At 45.5% G+C, this 16,767-nt stretch overlaps 1 protein-coding gene across 1 annotated transcript in view; it reads left to right on the top strand.

The window, feature by feature from the left end:
• Positions 1-16,767, top strand: part of Snx3 (sorting nexin 3) — a 36,591-nt gene that overhangs the window by 8,083 nt on the left and 11,741 nt on the right. The gene's annotated exons all lie outside the window — the stretch shown is intronic.

Below are 16,767 nucleotides of genomic sequence, written 5' to 3'. Positions count from 1 at the left end.
CCCCTGCAGGGACTTGGCTGATCTGCCATACTAGACCAGTGTCACTTGTCATGTGCCTTGGTTGCCCTGTGTCATCATGTTTGTGGCTTTCTGGGTCCTGTGTCTTATACTGGAGGCTCCTAAAAGACAAAGACTGTCACACCCACCCTTGCTCCATGCCAGACACCATGCTTGGCACATAGTGGACACTGGGACAGTGAAAGTCCCAACTAGTAGTGGTGAGCCTGGGATGTAGATCTCGATTTTCCCGACAGAGTCCATACTTGTTCTCCACCCTTAGGTATTCATGTCACGTGGAGAGCTCTTGAGCCCCATTAGAGATCCTCTAAACGGGGTGGGTGAGGCTTGGGCAGTGGTAGTTTAACAAGCATCCCAGTAAGGCACTTACCATACCTCACTAGAGAGTCTCATAGTGTGACTGTGCTCTCACTGAGGAAGTCTGAGAAAAGCACAGGTACAATCATTAGTATCCTTGATAGGAATAAAAAACGTTCTGAAAGAGTTACAACAAATAAATACATTACACAAAAATAGCTAATAACACTCTAATAACAGTGGAGAAAACCATGGATGGTTTCAGAGACAGAAAACCTGTTTTGAAGGAGAGGCAATTTAAACACTAGACTAAAGATGTCAGCCTCTTCAGCTTGGGTATTTGAAGAGGAGAGATGCAGACTCTTCACCTAGCTGTAGGAGGCCAGCTCCCACCTTTTAAAAGGGTTCCTATGAGGAGGAGAGAGGGACATGAAACTTGAAGATAGAAATAGCGAAGAGGAGAAAGACAGAAGCACAGGATAGCTTTGGGAAGACCTGGATCAAAACCCAATGGCCCCTTCTGCCTCCTCCAAAGGGCTTTTTATAACAGTGCCAAGGGCTGGGGCAGATCAGAACAACCGCACAGTCAAGTGTAGACCCTTCCAAACACCTGGTAACCACGCCCATGGTCAAATCATCCTCTGATGCAGCCCTGCTGGGTAAAGCAAGCTCAGATTCTCTGACCCTGAGTAACTTCTCACTACTGTGGGTCGTTACACCTAAGCCAGGTGGCTTGGCCTCTAGGTATGTGTCAAGAAAGTAAGCCAGAAGTCAAAAAAAGCTAGATCCACATACAAGGAAAAAAAAAATGTTAGATTTGAGTAGTTTCTGTGGGTCTGTTGCTTGACTGGCCACTTAGAATGCTGAGTTTACTAAAGTGTGCTTGCTATACACCCGTTCTGGACATGGTTGCTCTCATCTGTAATCCTGGCACTTGGGAGGCTGGCACGAGGATCAGGAAGAGTTTGAGACCAGCCTGGACTACATAGTGACTTCTAGGCAAATCTGAGCTGTTTAGTGAGACTCTCAAAAAACAAAAGTTTACACCATCCTGAAACAGGACTAGACTACTCTGATCAGTTTTTCCCCCCCAAACAATCTAGTAGATGAACATGTACTGTATTAGATGCTTGACTAAAAGATGAGTAGCCCTGAAAAGCTTGAGCTGGGCATATTCACACACACACACACACACACACACACACCTACCTTTATTCCCATCATAGTTAACTGAGTTACCCTCTGGTACCCATGTAAAAAACTAGTCATGATGGCGCTTGGGAGGTGGAGCTAGCCCAGCTGGCCAGCCCAGCCTGATCTGAGAGGCCTAGGTCCTGGTGAGAGACTCCTGTCTCCATTATGGATGGATCCTGAGGAACAGTACTTGAGATTGGCCTCTGGTCTTGTGTTGGTGATGCTGGCAGATCTCTTGAGTTTGAGGCCAGCCTGGTCTACAGAGCAAATTCCAGGACAGCCAGGGCTGCACAGAGAGAGCCTGTCTCAAATAAAACAAAACGATTGACCTGGCCTCCATATGCCCGAGTGCACACACACTCTCAGTGTAGACTGGAGGTGGTGGTGGTGGGGTGGTAAGTTCAATTCCAGCATGGCACGGCAGCACATTGGAAATGTGCATAATGTGTAGTGAGAACTTCAGTTGGCCAGGGGGGTGAGTGCAGAAGATGGGCCAGTAGAGGGAGCTCCTCTGTTCTCCATCCTTCTTTCCCTGCCAGCATCTTGGTTTATAGACCTGCCTGGGTCGTAGAATATGGTGGATTCTGACCATTCTATTCTCCAAGACCCCTTGTCACTGTCTGACTGAAACCATTCTCTACCCTATTTTGTCTCTCTCCTCCTCTCCTTGGCCCCCTTCCTTGGCGCACACCTTTAGTCCCAGTGCTTGGGAGGCAGAGCCAGGCTGATCTCAGTGAGTTCGAGGCCAGCCTGGTCTACAAAGAGTTCCAGGACAGATGTCAAAAGCTACACAGAGAAACCCTGTCTTGAAAAACAAAAACAACAACAACAAAAAACCCAAAACAAAACAAAACAAGCTCTTCCCTTGTGCCTCTTCTTCACATGACCTCTCTCTCTTCCCCTCTTGGTCCCTCTGCTCATAGTCCCTTTTCCACTCCCATCTCCCCACCCCACCCCCACAAATACACTTAGATTTCCTCCTCCGTGGGAGAGAGTGGTATTCATCCTCCTGAGTCCAGCTTAGATCGGAACAATTCCATTTCTGATTCTGTTGCTGTAAGTACCACATTATGTTTATCCGTGCATCTGTTACTGTCCACCAAGGCTGGTTCTGCACACTATCCGTGCATCTGTTACTGTCCGCCAAGGCTGGTTCTGCACACTATCCGTGCATCTGTTACTGTCTGCCAAGGCTGGTTCTGCACACTATCCGTGCATCTGTTACTGTCCACCAAGGCTGGTTCTGCACACTATCCGTGCATCTGTTACTGCCCACCAAGGCTGGTTCTGCACACTATCCGTGCATCTGTTACTGTCCACCAAGGCTGGTTCTGCACACTATCCGTGCATCTGTTACTGTCCGCCAAGGCTGGTTCTGCACACTATCCGTGCATCTGTTAATGTCCGCCAAGGCTGGTTCTGCACACTATCCGTGCATCTGTTACTGTCCGCCAAGGCTGGTTCTGCACACTATCCGTGCATCTGTTACTGTCCACCAAGGCTGGTTCTGCACACTATCCATGCATCTGTTACTGTCCACCAAGGCTGGTTCTGCACACTATCCGTGCATCTGTTACTGTCCACCAAGGCTGGTTCTGCACACTATCCGTGCATCTGTTACTGTCCGCCAAGGCTGGTTCTGCACACTATCCGTGCATCTGTTACTGCCCGCCAAGGCTGGTTCTGCACACTCTCCGTGCATCTGTTAATGTCCGCCAAGGCTGGTTCTGCACACTAGCAGTTAGGCATCGTGCATCTGCCTCTGGTGTGCTGCTGACATAGGGCCCTGGATCACTTCACAGATGGACCTCCATGTTCTAACACCCATATGACTAAAACAGTTTACATTCCTCCCATCAGTGGATAAGGGTTCTTCTTCACTCCATGTCCTTGTTACCATATTTCTTTTTAATGACAGCCATTCTGCCTGGGGTGAGATAGACTCTCAAAGCATTTTTAAAAACTTATTTTATGTATGTGTGGTTTTTGGTGCATGTATGCCATGCTTTCCCTGTGGGTTTCAGAGATTAACTTCTGGGAGTCTGTTCTTTCACCATGTGGTCCTGGGGATTGAAGTCAGGTCGTCAGGTATGGGGGCAAGTGCCTTTACCTGCCGAGCCATCTCCCTGGCCCTCAAACACTTTCAGTTGTATTCCTGATGGTTGAGGATGTTGAACCTTTCATTGGCTGTTCGTATTTCTTTCTTTGAGAGCTGTCTTTTCAGTTTATTGACTATTTACTGACTAGTTGAGTTGGCTTTTTGGTGTTTAGTTATTGGTGTTCCTATGTTGGGTGAAAGGAGGGAACATATGACATGTGCCCACATCTGTTGCTTCCTGGTGCTCCTGGTGCTGTCTCGAAGGCTCCTTCAGTGCGGGCCAGGTCCCTCTTTTGTGAAGCTTCATCTAGGGAGACTGGTGGGAAGAGTCAGGACTGAGAACCACGGTTGTATTAACTTGGCGATGGTTCTCTTTAGGAGGCACTTGCCACTTAGTGAGCAACAGGGTTTGTCAGTGAGACAGGTCAGATTCCAGTTTGATAGGCTGTCAGTCAATGGAGCAGACAGATCTGCACAGCTGGAAATGGGGGATGAAGATAGAAGCAGACAAGAGGTAAAGGGGACCTGGTGCTTTACTTCAGAATGTTGTTACAGAGGAAGGGTGCATGGGCAGAAAGTGCAGTTTGGTCCCCATCCTCATTACTGCAGAATAGCTTTCTGCCTTTCATTTCCCTTTCCTGTTCTCTTACTGGACATAAAATAGCTTGCGTGTGTGCACAAGTGTGCTACACTTTTTTTTTTTTTTTTTTTTTTTGAGACAGGATCTCTCTGTGTAGCTTTGTGTCTTTCCTAGAACTCACTTGGTAGCCCAGGCTGGCCTCGAACTCACAGAGATCCGCCTGGCTCTGCCTCCCGAGTGCTGGGATTAAAGGCGTGCGCCACCACTGCCTGGCTACACTTTTAAAAAAAAAACTAGATGGTTACTGTTCATTTTGGTTAGCATTAAATGGTGATGGTGGGATGGGGGAAAGTACTGGTTCTTTAAACCAGCGCCTTCCCCATTTAGTGGCATGCTTCTTCAACCTTTACCTTTATATTCTAGGGGTTCTTTTGTTCTCATTGTCTCTTATCCAACAACATAAAAATTCTCTCATATCTTGTTCCTGGAGAATTTTAATGTTTTTATTTATCATTGTAAAACCAACGATGATTCTATAACTTTTGTAAATAGCTCCTATTGTAGAGCAATCTTGGGTTTTTTTGGGGGTGGTGGTGGGGGGGGGTTCCTTTTTTTTTTTTAATAGACCAGGCTGGCCTTGAACTCAGCCTCCTGCCTCTGCCTCCTGAGTGCTGGGATTAAAGGTGCAGCCATTCATCACCGCTGCCACCACTGCTAGGTTACAGTTTGTTTTTAAATTTTAAGGAGGGATAAATTACTCTTGGAGGGTCAAGCTGGAACAGGGACAGAGTGGGAGGGCAGGGAGGAAGATACCATGATAGATGAGGACATCATGGGAATAGGGAGAGGCAGGGTGCTGGGGAGGCTCTCAGGAATCCACAAGGTTGACCCCACCTTGGTCTGCTGGCAGTGGTTCAGAGGGTGCCTGGACCGGTCTACTCTGGTGACCAGCCCAGCAAATAACCTAGCTGTCATCATAGAGCCTTTGTCCAGTGACAGATGGAGGCAGATACAGAGATCCATGGCCAGACACCAGGCTGAGCTCTGGGAATCCAACTGATGAAAAAGAGGAGAGATACTGCAGGCGAGGGACACATGCAGAGATGACCGGCCACACTAGTGGAAGCCCATGAACTGTGGACTGGTGGCTGTGGAGCCCCCATGGGACTGGACTAGGCCCTCTGGATGCAGAAGATGGTTGTTTGGCTCGAACTGTTTGGGGGACACCCAGGCAGGGGAATCGGGATCTGTCCCTGGTCTATGGGCAGGCTTCTGGAATCCAGTGCCTGTGGTGTGACACCTTGCGCAGCCTGGTGCAGTGGGAAGGGGCTTGGACCTGCCTAGGCTCAGTGTGCTGGGCTCTGCTGACTCCCCATGGGAGACCTTGATTTGGGGGATGTGGGGATGCGGGGTGGTTTGGGAAAGAGGGCTGGGGGTGGGAGGAGGGGAGATCTGTGGATAGTATGTGGAGTGAATAGAAAATTTCTTAAAAAGAAAAAAAGAATCATGAATTAGGGCTGGAGAGATGGCTTGGAGGTTAAGAGCACTGACTGCCATTCCAGAGGACCCGGGTTCAATTCCCAGCAGCCACATGGTGGCTCATAACTGTAACTCCAGTTCCATGAGTTCAGTGTCGTCTTCTGGCCTCAACAGGTACCAGACATGCAAGTGGTGTACATATGCATGAAGGGAAAATGTCCATACATATAAGACAAAAATAATAAATTGTTAAATTTTTTTTTTTTCAAGACAGGGGTTTCTCTGTGTAGCTTTGTGCCTTTTCTGGAACTCACTTGGTAGCCCAGGCTGGCCTTGAACTCACAGAGATCCCCCTGCCTCTGCCTCCCGAGTGCTGGGATTACAGGCATGCGCCACCACTGCCCGGGCTGTTAAAATGTTTTAACCCATGAATCCTAGGTAATATTATTGATCCAAGCATCTTCCTGTTTAAATAAACTTGTTTAAAATGAAAAAGATTTTTTTTTTTTTTTGAGACAGGATTTCTTGGTGTATAGACAAGGCTGCCTTAGAACTCACTTTGTGAGTTCTAGCATTGAACTCAGATCTGCCTGCTTCTCCCTCCCGAGTGCTGGGACTAAAAGTGTGTACCCTCACACATGGCAAAATGAGAAAAAAAAATGGGGTTCTTTATATGGCAAAGCTTTTTCTTCCATTCTGTAAGCTGTCTTTTCGCTGTGGTGATTTTCTTTGCTGGGAGAAGCAATTTTTGTTTTGTTTTGTTTTGTTTTTTCGAGACAGGGTTTCTCTGTGTAGTTCTGGTGCCTATCGTTCTGTAGACCAGGCTGGCTTTGAACTCAGAGATCTGCCTTGCTCTGCCTCCTGCGTGCTGGCATTAAAGGCATTCGCCAACTCCGCCCAGAGGGAGAAGCTATTTTATTTTATTTGTGGTATTGGAGATTAAATCGGAGCCTCATGTATATCAGGTAAGCATCTTCTCCCCAGTCAAGAATCTTTTAAGGGGGTAGAGAGATGGCTCAATGGTTAAGAGCACTTGCTCTTGAGAGGACCCAGATTCATTTCCCCCTTGGCAGCTTACAGCCACATTTAACTCCAGGTCCAGGGGATCAGATGCCTTCTTCTACCTCCAGAGACTCCAGACACACATGTGGTGCAGAGACATACATGTGGACAGACAGTTCACATAAAAATATCTTTACTGCAGGGCGGTGGTGGCGCAAGCCTTTAATGCCAGCACTCGGGAGACAGAGCCAGACAAAATTTTTTCACAGTTTTTAATTTCATTCTATCCTATTTGCCAGTTATTAGAATTGTTTCCTTCGTTGTTGGAGTCTTTTTCAGAAAATCTGGGTCTGCCTAAATCTTGAAATGTTTTGCAGGTGTTTCCTCTAGTGCAGTGGTTCTCAACCTTCCTAATGCTGGGACTCTTAACACAGCTTCTCAAGCTGTAGTGACCCCCCCACCATAAAAATGTTCATTGCTACGTCATAACTGTGATTTTGCTACTGTTATGAATCGTAATGTAAATATCTGATGTGCAGGTGGTCTTAGGAAACCCCTGTGAAAGGGCACTCAACCTCTACCCAGAGGGGTCATGACCCACAGGTTGAGAACCACCGCTCTAGCAGTTTGCGTTTCAAGTCTAATATATTTGCTCTGTTGTGATTTGGGGGCAGGCTGAGAGAGAGTTTTAGAGGCATCTTTGACATGTGCAGATCTGATGCATTTCCCCAGCATCATCTGTTGAAGATGTCTTTTTTCCAGCGTATGATTTTGACTCCTTTGTCAGAGATGAGGTGTCTGCAGTTGTGACTCTCATCCTTGTTCCTGTTTGTTCCATGTGTCTGCCTGTCTGCCTGTGCTGGGTCCGTGTTGTCATGTTCCTGTCACTGGTGTGATTGGGTCCAGCATTGGGATGGATGGCTGCACCATAGCTTTCTGCTAAGGGGTGCTTCGGCTGTTTGGGATTGTTCCTGCTTTGTGTGCAGGTTGAGATTGTCCCTAGTTCTGAGAGAATCTTTTCGACATTTTGGATGGGGGTTTCAATAACTGTGCACTAGGGCGGGCCGTTTTCACAATATTGATTATGCTGATTTGTGAACATAGGTGCTCTGAACATCTTCTGGTGCCATCTTCTATTTCTTTGGTGTTTTAAAGTTTCTTTGTAGTAATCTTTCACCTCCTCCCTCACTCATCCCCCCCCCCCTTTCTCTTTTAAAGGCAGAGTCTCACTATGTAGCTCTGGCTGTCTGGGCGTGAACTCACAGAGATCCTCTTCCTCCTGCCCCTGGATTACAGATGTGCGCCGCCACTATGCCTGCTACCTAGTTTATTCCTAAATTGTCAGTTTGTTTTGTTTTTTGAAGCTCTTATAAGTGGGATTTTTTTCTTCTGATTTCTTTGTCAGCAGGTTCATTCTTGCTGTACTAAATAAAAAGCTCCTTATTTTTGTGTGCTGATTTTGTATCCTGCTACTTCACAGAAAGTGTTACTGAGTTTCCTGCTGGAGTCCTTAGAGGCTTTTGTGGAGGATTGTGTTGTCTGCAACTAGCAATAACTGAACCTCTGCTTCCTATTTGTCCACCCCTTTGCTTGCTTCTCTTGTCTCACTGCTCTAGTTAAGACTTGAAGCACCTGTCTTCCTGATTTTAGTGGAAACGCCTTTTCAGTTTCTCATCATGTTGGTTGTAGGTTTGCCCTGTGCAGCATTTATTGTGTTGACCTAGTTCCTTGAATCCCTAGTTTCTCCATGGATTTGATTTTTTTATTTGTTTGTTTTTTGTTTTGTTTTGTTTTGTTTTGTTTTTCGAGACAGGGTTTCTCTGTGTAGCTTTGAGCCTTTCTTGGAACTTGCTTTGTAGACCAGGCTGGCCTCTAACTTCCTGGCTCTGCCTCCCAAGTTCTGGGATTAAAGGTGTGCGCCACCACTGCCCGGCTTCTCCAGGGATTTTTATTGTGAAGGGATATTGAGCTTTGTTGGAATGATCATGTGATTTCTGCCCTTTATATATTTTGTATTAAGTTTATTGATTTGCATATGTTGAACCATCTTTGTATCCCTGGAATAAACTAACTTGGACATGATGCATGATTTCTTAATGTGTCTTCTCTACCTCTTTAGTCTCTGTGTAGCCCTGCCTGGTGTGGAACTAAGCCTGTGACGCAGGACCTCATTCATACTATGCAGATAACCCCTACCACTTAAGTTTCATTTCCTGCCTACCCCTAGTTGGAAAAGTGTCTTTTCTGAGACAGAGTCTCAGTTGTCGGCATGGTTCTCTTCAAACTCTACCCTCTTGCCTCACTTTCCCACTATACAGCATACAGCACCATACCTAGCTAGTTGCAGATTCTTTTGGTTTTCGAGACAGGGTTTCTCTGTAGCTTTGCACCTTTCCTGGAACTCACTTTGTATAGACCAGGCTGGCCTCGAACTCAGAGATCTGCCTGCCTCTGCCTCCCAAGTGCTGGATTACAGGCGTGCGCCACCACCGCTGCCCGGCTTTAGTTGCAGATTCTTAAGTGGCTATAATTATTCCCTGTTTTGGCATAACTGGTCCTTGTGATATATCTAAGATAGTTTAGTCTGCTCTTCTCTCAAATTTAACTCTGGTCCTTGTCCCATACTGGTTTTTCCAGAGTCTTTGCTCATGAGATTTTATGTCCTTTATACAAGAGGGAATTGATCTTTAAGAAAAGGCGGGGGTGGGGGGGGGGGGTGGGGATTTAGCTCAGTGTAGACCAGACTGGCCTCTACCTCATAGATCTCCCTGCCTCTGCTTCCAAGTACAGGGATTAAAGGCATGCGCCACTACACTCAGTTTAAGAAATTCTTTTTAATGTCCCTGTCATGTCATTAGTACACGGCTGCAATCCCAGCACTTGGTAGAGACAGGAGGTTCAGAAGTAGGTGTCTGTCTGTCTTTGGCTTACAGCTTGGTTTTCACACTAAGGACTGCCATGCTATGATGAGAGACCCTGACAAAAAAGAAAGAGAGAAAAAAGGAAAGCTTTAGATGTGGACATAGGCCATCGGGTATGATGTCTGTGGGGGCCAGAAGAGGGAGGCAGATCCACTGGGACTAGAGTTATGCATGGTTGTGAGCTGCCATGTGGGTGCTGGGAATTGAACCTGAGTCTTCCAGAAGAGCAGCCAGCCAGTGCTCCCAACCACTGAGCCACTTCTCCAGCCCCTAGCAGTCATGTAAATTGGAATGTTAGGCTCCTGCCACCAGACAGCTGTTTGTCTAGTCTCTTGGAAATTGAGGGTTGGGGATTTAGCTCAGTGGTCTCTGCTTGCCTGGCAAGCGCAAGGCCCTGGGTTCGATCCTCAGCTTAAAAAAAAAAAAAAAAGGAAATTGAACTTGGCTTGTTCAGTTTGTGTTTATATGATCATAAGTGATGGTGGCCTCTGAGATGTACAGATGGCTTGAGTTGGATTAATCCCTATACTTGATTCTTTCGGAAAATTGGGAGTGGGCTGAGACACAGTCTCACTATGTAGCTCACTCAGACTAGCCCAGGCTAGCTCTTCCTCTTGCCTTACCCTCCACAGTGTGGATACTCTAAACATGTACCACCACCCCTGGCTCAAAAAGGATTTTCTTTACAGACGTTTTAGCTGGGAATGGTGGTATATATCTTTAGTCAGAGTCCTGTGCCATACTAAGCCTGTTCTCTTATTGACTAATTGCCTCTGCTGTTTTGTTATAGTAATGAGAAGTTGGGTAAGAAGTTCTCAAACTTTACCTTACATGGCTCACCAATAGATTCATTCTCTCTCTCTCTCTCTCTCTCTCTCTCTCTCTCTCTCTCTGTGTGTGTGTGTGTGTGTGTGTGTGTGTGTGTGTGTGTGTAGATCAGACTGGCCTGGAACTCAGAGATTCACCTGCCTCTGCCACGTGCTAGGATTAAAGTCATGTGCACTATACCCAGTTATTTTTGTTTTTATTGGCATATATTAATTTTACTTAATAATGGGTTTCATGATATTTTTATACATGTATGTAATGCATTTTGGTCATATTCACTTCTCATTACCCTCTCTTGTCCCTCCTCCAATTTTTTTTATTTTCCAATGAGTCCCCCTTCTTCTTTCATGTTCCTGATTTGTTTTGTAGTTTAATTAGTTATGTACAAGAGCATGGGTAAGAGATTCTTTATAAGAATATGGACAACATACCATTGGCTACACACTGAAGAGAAATATCTGCCTTCCCCAGTAACCGTTAATTAACTCCCTAAAGGTCCCCAGTGAGGGCTTCATGAACCTTCCTCATACCCCATCAATTGTTAAGTACCTATCAATCCTCAGAATACAGGGGCTGGTTCAGCTTTCCCATGATGGAATGTTGGTGAACCCAGTCTTGTCCAGGTCTTGTCTCAGACCTGCTGAGAATACCGTGGCCATCAGGGTCAGCAAGGTAGCATTCCAAAGCACCCCACCCCTTTTGGTTCTCTATCCTTCCCACCCCCATTCCATGGTGTTCCTGAGCCTGACTCAGGCTGAGGAGTCCTGTGTCTTAGTCAAGCACTCTGCCTTGGGCTTCCTTCCCCCGCCCAGGTGCACTCAGCAGTCACTTACTCTTTGTTGTTGTTTGTTTTTTTTTAAAGATTTATTTATTTATTATGTATACAGTGTTCTGTCTGCACGTACGCCTGCAGGCCAGAAGAGGGCACCAGAATACATTACAGATGGTTGTGAGCCACCATGTGGTTGCTGGGAATTGAACTCAGGACCTTTGGAAGACCTTGCTCTTAACCTCTGAGCCATCTCTCCAGTCCCCTGTTGTTTGGTTTTTTTGAGACAGGATTTCTCTGTGTAACAGTCCTAGCTGTCCTGGAACTCTCTCTTTAGACCAGGCTGGCTTCGAACTCACAGAGATCTGCCTGTCTCTCCCTCCCAAGTACTGGGATTAAAGGTGTGTGCCACCACAACAGTCATTTATTCTTAATCTTATGACCAATTATGAGTCTGCAGTGTATACTACCCACTGCAAAAACAGCAAGAGCATTGCCAGTCTATGGGCAAGAAGTCATATGTACTTTTTAAGACAATTTGATAGAGACACATCATGCCCAGTGTTGCTGTTCATTATTTATTTTAGGGGTTTGTCTGTAAGTCTATAGCCTGAAACTGCTGTTTCTGTGAGCAGAATATTTGGTTTTTCAAGAGGTTTAAAGGCTGGCCTCCTGGGAGTCACCCCTGGATCATCTTAACACTAGTGATTAGCCATGGGTCAAAGGTTATACATAATATCTTGAGCTAGAAAATTTCTACTTTGGAAGAGATCAGTGTGTAGGTTGAGGAATGTATTAAGAAATTCAGGTAATTTATGAACTTGCTCTTGTCTTTACATAGCCAGATTCTCATGTCTGTTTGAATCCTGCCTGTGGAAGGAATCACATTCTACTGTAGTCTGTAGATAATCCATGTTCCTATCATCCAGTCTCTCTCACACTTGTAGTTTTATGCAAGTGCGCAGCCTTTCAAGGCTCACCATAGCTGTGTGGCTCTCCAGGTTCTCTCCTATTCTGGCAGGTCTGTTGGTTTGAACAGAGTTTCTGTGTATAGCCCTGGCTGTCCTGGAACTCACTTTGTAGACCAGGCTGGCCTCAAAACTCACAGAGATCCACCTGCCTCTGCCTCCTGAGTGCTGGGATTAAAGGTGTGCGCCACCACGCCAGAGACCCCCTATTTTTCATTTTTAAAAGGTACTTATTTTTGTGTGATTGTGTGTGCATCTGAGCTGTGGCACACAGATGTGGAAGTCAGAGGACAGTTGTGTGAGGGTGTGTGCACCTGAGCTGTGGCACAGATGTGCAGGTCAGAGGACAGCTTACTGAGTCAGTTCTCTCTCCCATGTGGGGTCTGAGGGTCCAACTCCCACAGTCAGGTTTGGCAGCAAAGTGCCTTTACCCATTGAGTAGTCTGGCCAGCCCATACACTTTTGATTATGTAGATCAGAAAGTGTGATGTCTCCACCTTTTTCCTGTCTCAGAATTGTTTTAGCTATTCAGTCTTTTGTGATTCCCTAAGAATTTTAAGATTATTGAATAGAGCCACCTAAGTATATTCTCTCCCCTATTTTTTACATTATAGATGACAATGATGCTTGCATACCATTCCCAGTTCACGTTTCTCATTGTATTCTGGATCATTATCCTTACCAGGGTAAAATATTGTTCATATTCATCTCAGCTAAGTCAGAATCCATTTGATGTTGAGTTTGAATGAGAAATGACCCTGTCTATCCCCCATGGGCATGTTCACATTTTACCAGTTGGTGCCCCTTTGGGGGTAGGTTTAGGTGGTGCAGACTTGGTGAAGGAGGTGTGTCATTTGGAGTGAACTTAAGCCCCTTCCAGTTTGTTCTCTCTGCCCTGTGCTTGTTTTCAAGCACTCAAGAGCCAGGAGCAGACAGGGTTCTGAGCCTGGTCTACACAGGGAGACCCTTGTGGGGAAGGAAATAGGAGAGAGAGGAGAGGTGCTCAGATCCCTGCTCCTGCCACCGTGCCTGCTGTCTAATGCCTGACCTTCCTGCCATGATGGACTCTTGGCCTCTCAAACCCTAAACCCACATGAGCTCTTTATTCCATAAGTTGTTTTTAGTCATTGTGTTTTATCACAGCTACAGGAAGGTAACCAAGCCACTATACTCCCCAGACCGTTTGAAGTACTTCGAAGTGGCAGTCAATTCTAGGGATGATTCTTAGCTTGCAAGTTGGAAAGATACGAGTTAAATACAAATTTTAAAGCTTTATACATATAAAATATGCAAAAAAGTGAGTATTTACTGGCATACTAATTAGTAGGCCTGTTCCTCCCACCATCAGTCTATAGAATTGTGTACTTGTTTGTAAACGTGTATATGATTTTCTGTTACAGTGGAGTTACGATACACTTCTGTTAAGTCATTCCTCGAAAACCTTCCATGTTCTTGGCCAGTCACAAGGGAAGAGTATGAACAAAGTGGGAAGAGTATATGGAATTACTTGGTTTATGCATTAAACCAGTTTAAATAACTCTTTGTTGTCCTTTTTGGAAGTTATACCATAAAGGATACTTCCTTAAAATAATGAGGAATTGTATCATTGGAAGGCCATGTCCTTAGTGTTTAAAAAAGAAGAAAGAAAGAAACTAAATACGTTGGCCTAGTCACAATCTCCATTTCAAAGGTTCTTCAGACTAAAAGCTTATTCTTCACTTAAGTGACTTCTCTCCAGCCATATTTAGGAGTTCATCTAGGTTATAAACCATATCTCTGGTTATTCATGCTGTTCCAGATTGGGTAAAACAAGCATCCAGAGTACTGGAGGGCGAGGTAATGGTTTAGGCTGCAGCTTATCCTTTATCTCTGATGCAGATATTTGAAGAAAGCACTGCTGAATGAGGGCCGGGGGCATCCACTTACCTCTCTGAGGAGTGGCTGAATAGAGTGTGCTCTGTCGAGTGCACTTTTGATGCTGTTGCCAGTCTTTTTAAACGTACACGTGACACTGTCTGAAGAAATACTAGAAACACCTGGTAAACATTTTTCTGCTATCTTTGTTAAGCTATATTCAGTCGATTGCATTTTAAAGCTTGGTTTTCTGCTTGGTATCAGTGATAATCAGGTTACATATAGGGTGTGTGTGAGCTGCTGACTTCAGTAGGTCAGCCTGTGTATGTGTGTAAGACAGTAGTGGGAACTTACTGTGCCTAGACTCAAAGAGTACTTGTTTTAGATCTCTGTACCGTGCTTTTCAGAAATTTGTCCTGCCACTGTCCATTTGGAGTGCTGATGATCTTACCCATGTGATTAATAAATAATACAGTTTTTGTGGGAAAAAAATGGCTGGTTTCTGAAGGAGCAGATGAAAGTACAGGGCATATAGATCTTTTCTAACATGGTCACTGTTTTCTTTCTGGTGTTGTCTGAAGTACATTACCAGAAAAAGACAGTGCTGCACAATTCTCTGCTGGCTTTCATTCTTGTTCTTTTCTAGTTTTCTTTTGGTCTTTGAGACACGTCGTGTGTAGCCCAGACTGGTCTCAAACTTGCTTTGTATCCAAGGATCGCCTTGAACTCCTCATCCTCTTTCTCTCCTTTCCACACACTGGGATTGTAGGCGTGCACCATCATGCCCTACTTGGTTTTCTCTGTGTTCCATGGTTTTGTAATCTAGTCCATCTTTTTCATGAGCTAAGAAGAATTCAGTTTTCAACTTGCAAAAGAATAGGCAAGATGATATATAGATGTACCCATAACCCTGTAAGACCTCATCATGTACCCTATGCCCAGTCAACAGATTGTAAACATAAAACAGTCTGTTTAGTCACATGGTGTCTGCCAGGGAATGGTTCCTTTCTGCAGTCAAAACTAGGCTCTGTCTTAGGTTAAAAGTAGGCACATGGATTGGTGGTGTAACTAATTAGTGAGATGAATGGATGTGTAGCATTCAAGGGCCTGTGTTGTGTTCAGGCCTAAGTACTGACAAAAATATTTAGGCAAATTCACCCAAATATGTAGTTTCTCCAAAAAGTATAATTCATTTTGTCCTCTGGTAGTTTTGCAAGTCTTGAACAATATAAAGAACAGGTTTTGGGCTGGGGATTTAGCTCAGTGGTAGAGCGCTTGCCTAGCAAGTGCAAGGCCCTGAGTTCAGTCCTCAGCCCTGACAATAAATGAATGAATGAATGAGTGAGTGAATGAATGAATGAATGAATGAATGAATAACAGGTTTTAGAGGAAAAGGAAAAGATGCTTGAAAGGACTGGGTGAGCAGCAGGTGGTTTAGTTTTTAACCTCGATATGTACAGCCCTGGACTCAAGCCCCAGCTCAGAAAATAAGGCAGAGGTTGGGGAAAGAGAGAGGAACGGGGAAGGAGACTAAGTTACCTCCATTGGAGAAACCTGGCAAGGCAGACTGTACCTTAACATAAACCATGTGTCCTGCAAGCACACCTGAAGTGGGGGCCTCAGAAAGCATTAACATCACTGCCAAAATGTCTGACTAGTCATGATGGAACAAAGCCAGATGCTAAGAGTTAGGAAGGCTGGAGAGAAGGCTCAGCAGTTAAGAGCACACACTGCTCTGGCAGGGAGCCTGCATTTGGATCCCAGCACCCATATGGGGCAGCTTAGAACCATCTGTAATTCAAGCTCCAGGGGCTCCATCACCTTCTGACCTCTGCAGGCACCTGCACACATGTTCGTATGCATACACACAGACACAGATGCATATACATTAAATTAAGAAGGGTTCTTTTGTTTTTTTCGAGATAGGGTTTCTCTGTGTAGCTTTGCACCTTTCCTGGAATTAGCTCTGTAGACCAGGCTGGCCTCGAACTCACAGAAATCCGCCTGCCTCTGCCTCCTGAGTGCTGGGATTAAAGGTGTGTGCCACCACTATCCCGCCAGCCCCAAATTCTTAAACAATATTTTAATTTTTTGCAAAGAAGCAAACATTTACGTTTCCTTGTTTATCATAGCTCAGCAGCCTTCTGTGGGAAACTGAATCCTTCTCAGTGTTAACCGTTCAAGGCACCAGCTTTGTTACGGCTGGCTTGTCTTAGGAAAGCACTGTCAACACAAGACTCCAGTGGGCCCTTCCCTGCTCTCCTTACACAGAGACTCTTGGAGCATGGGAATCACTGCCTGGAGCCTACTGCAGAAGGCTTGGGAAATAAATATGTTGCTAACTTGGAGAACATAGAGGGAAGCAGAAACCACAAGCACTGAATTATATTGTAACTTTGTCTCATTTGGTTGTCAGTTCCCACTTCCAGTCTTAAAATGTACAAGTAAGCAGTCAAGCAGGGCTTCACCTCCTCTTTGCCCCACCAGAGCTGTCTCCCAGCCACCTTGCCACATCGCCACCCTTCCCAGAAGTCTTCTGTTCAGAGAGGCCATGGCATAAGGACCTGAGCTTGGATACCAGCACCTACATTAGAGCTGGAAGCGGTGGCACAGTCCTTGACCCAGCAGGTTTTCTGGATGGCCGGTCTAGCCAATCAGTAATCTCCAGGCTTCAGTGACAGAACCTGTCTCAGTAAATAGGATGGAAATAGACAGACCACAAGGCATGTTGCCTGTCTCCACCACAGACTTACAGAGAA

The sequence above is a fragment of the Onychomys torridus genome, chromosome 19, assembly GCF_903995425.1.
Source record: "Onychomys torridus chromosome 19, mOncTor1.1, whole genome shotgun sequence".
In the NCBI taxonomy this organism is placed as follows: Eukaryota; Metazoa; Chordata; class Mammalia; order Rodentia; family Cricetidae; genus Onychomys; species Onychomys torridus.
Note: the sequence above shows the minus strand (reverse complement) of the source record. Positions and strands in the feature narration are given on the sequence as shown.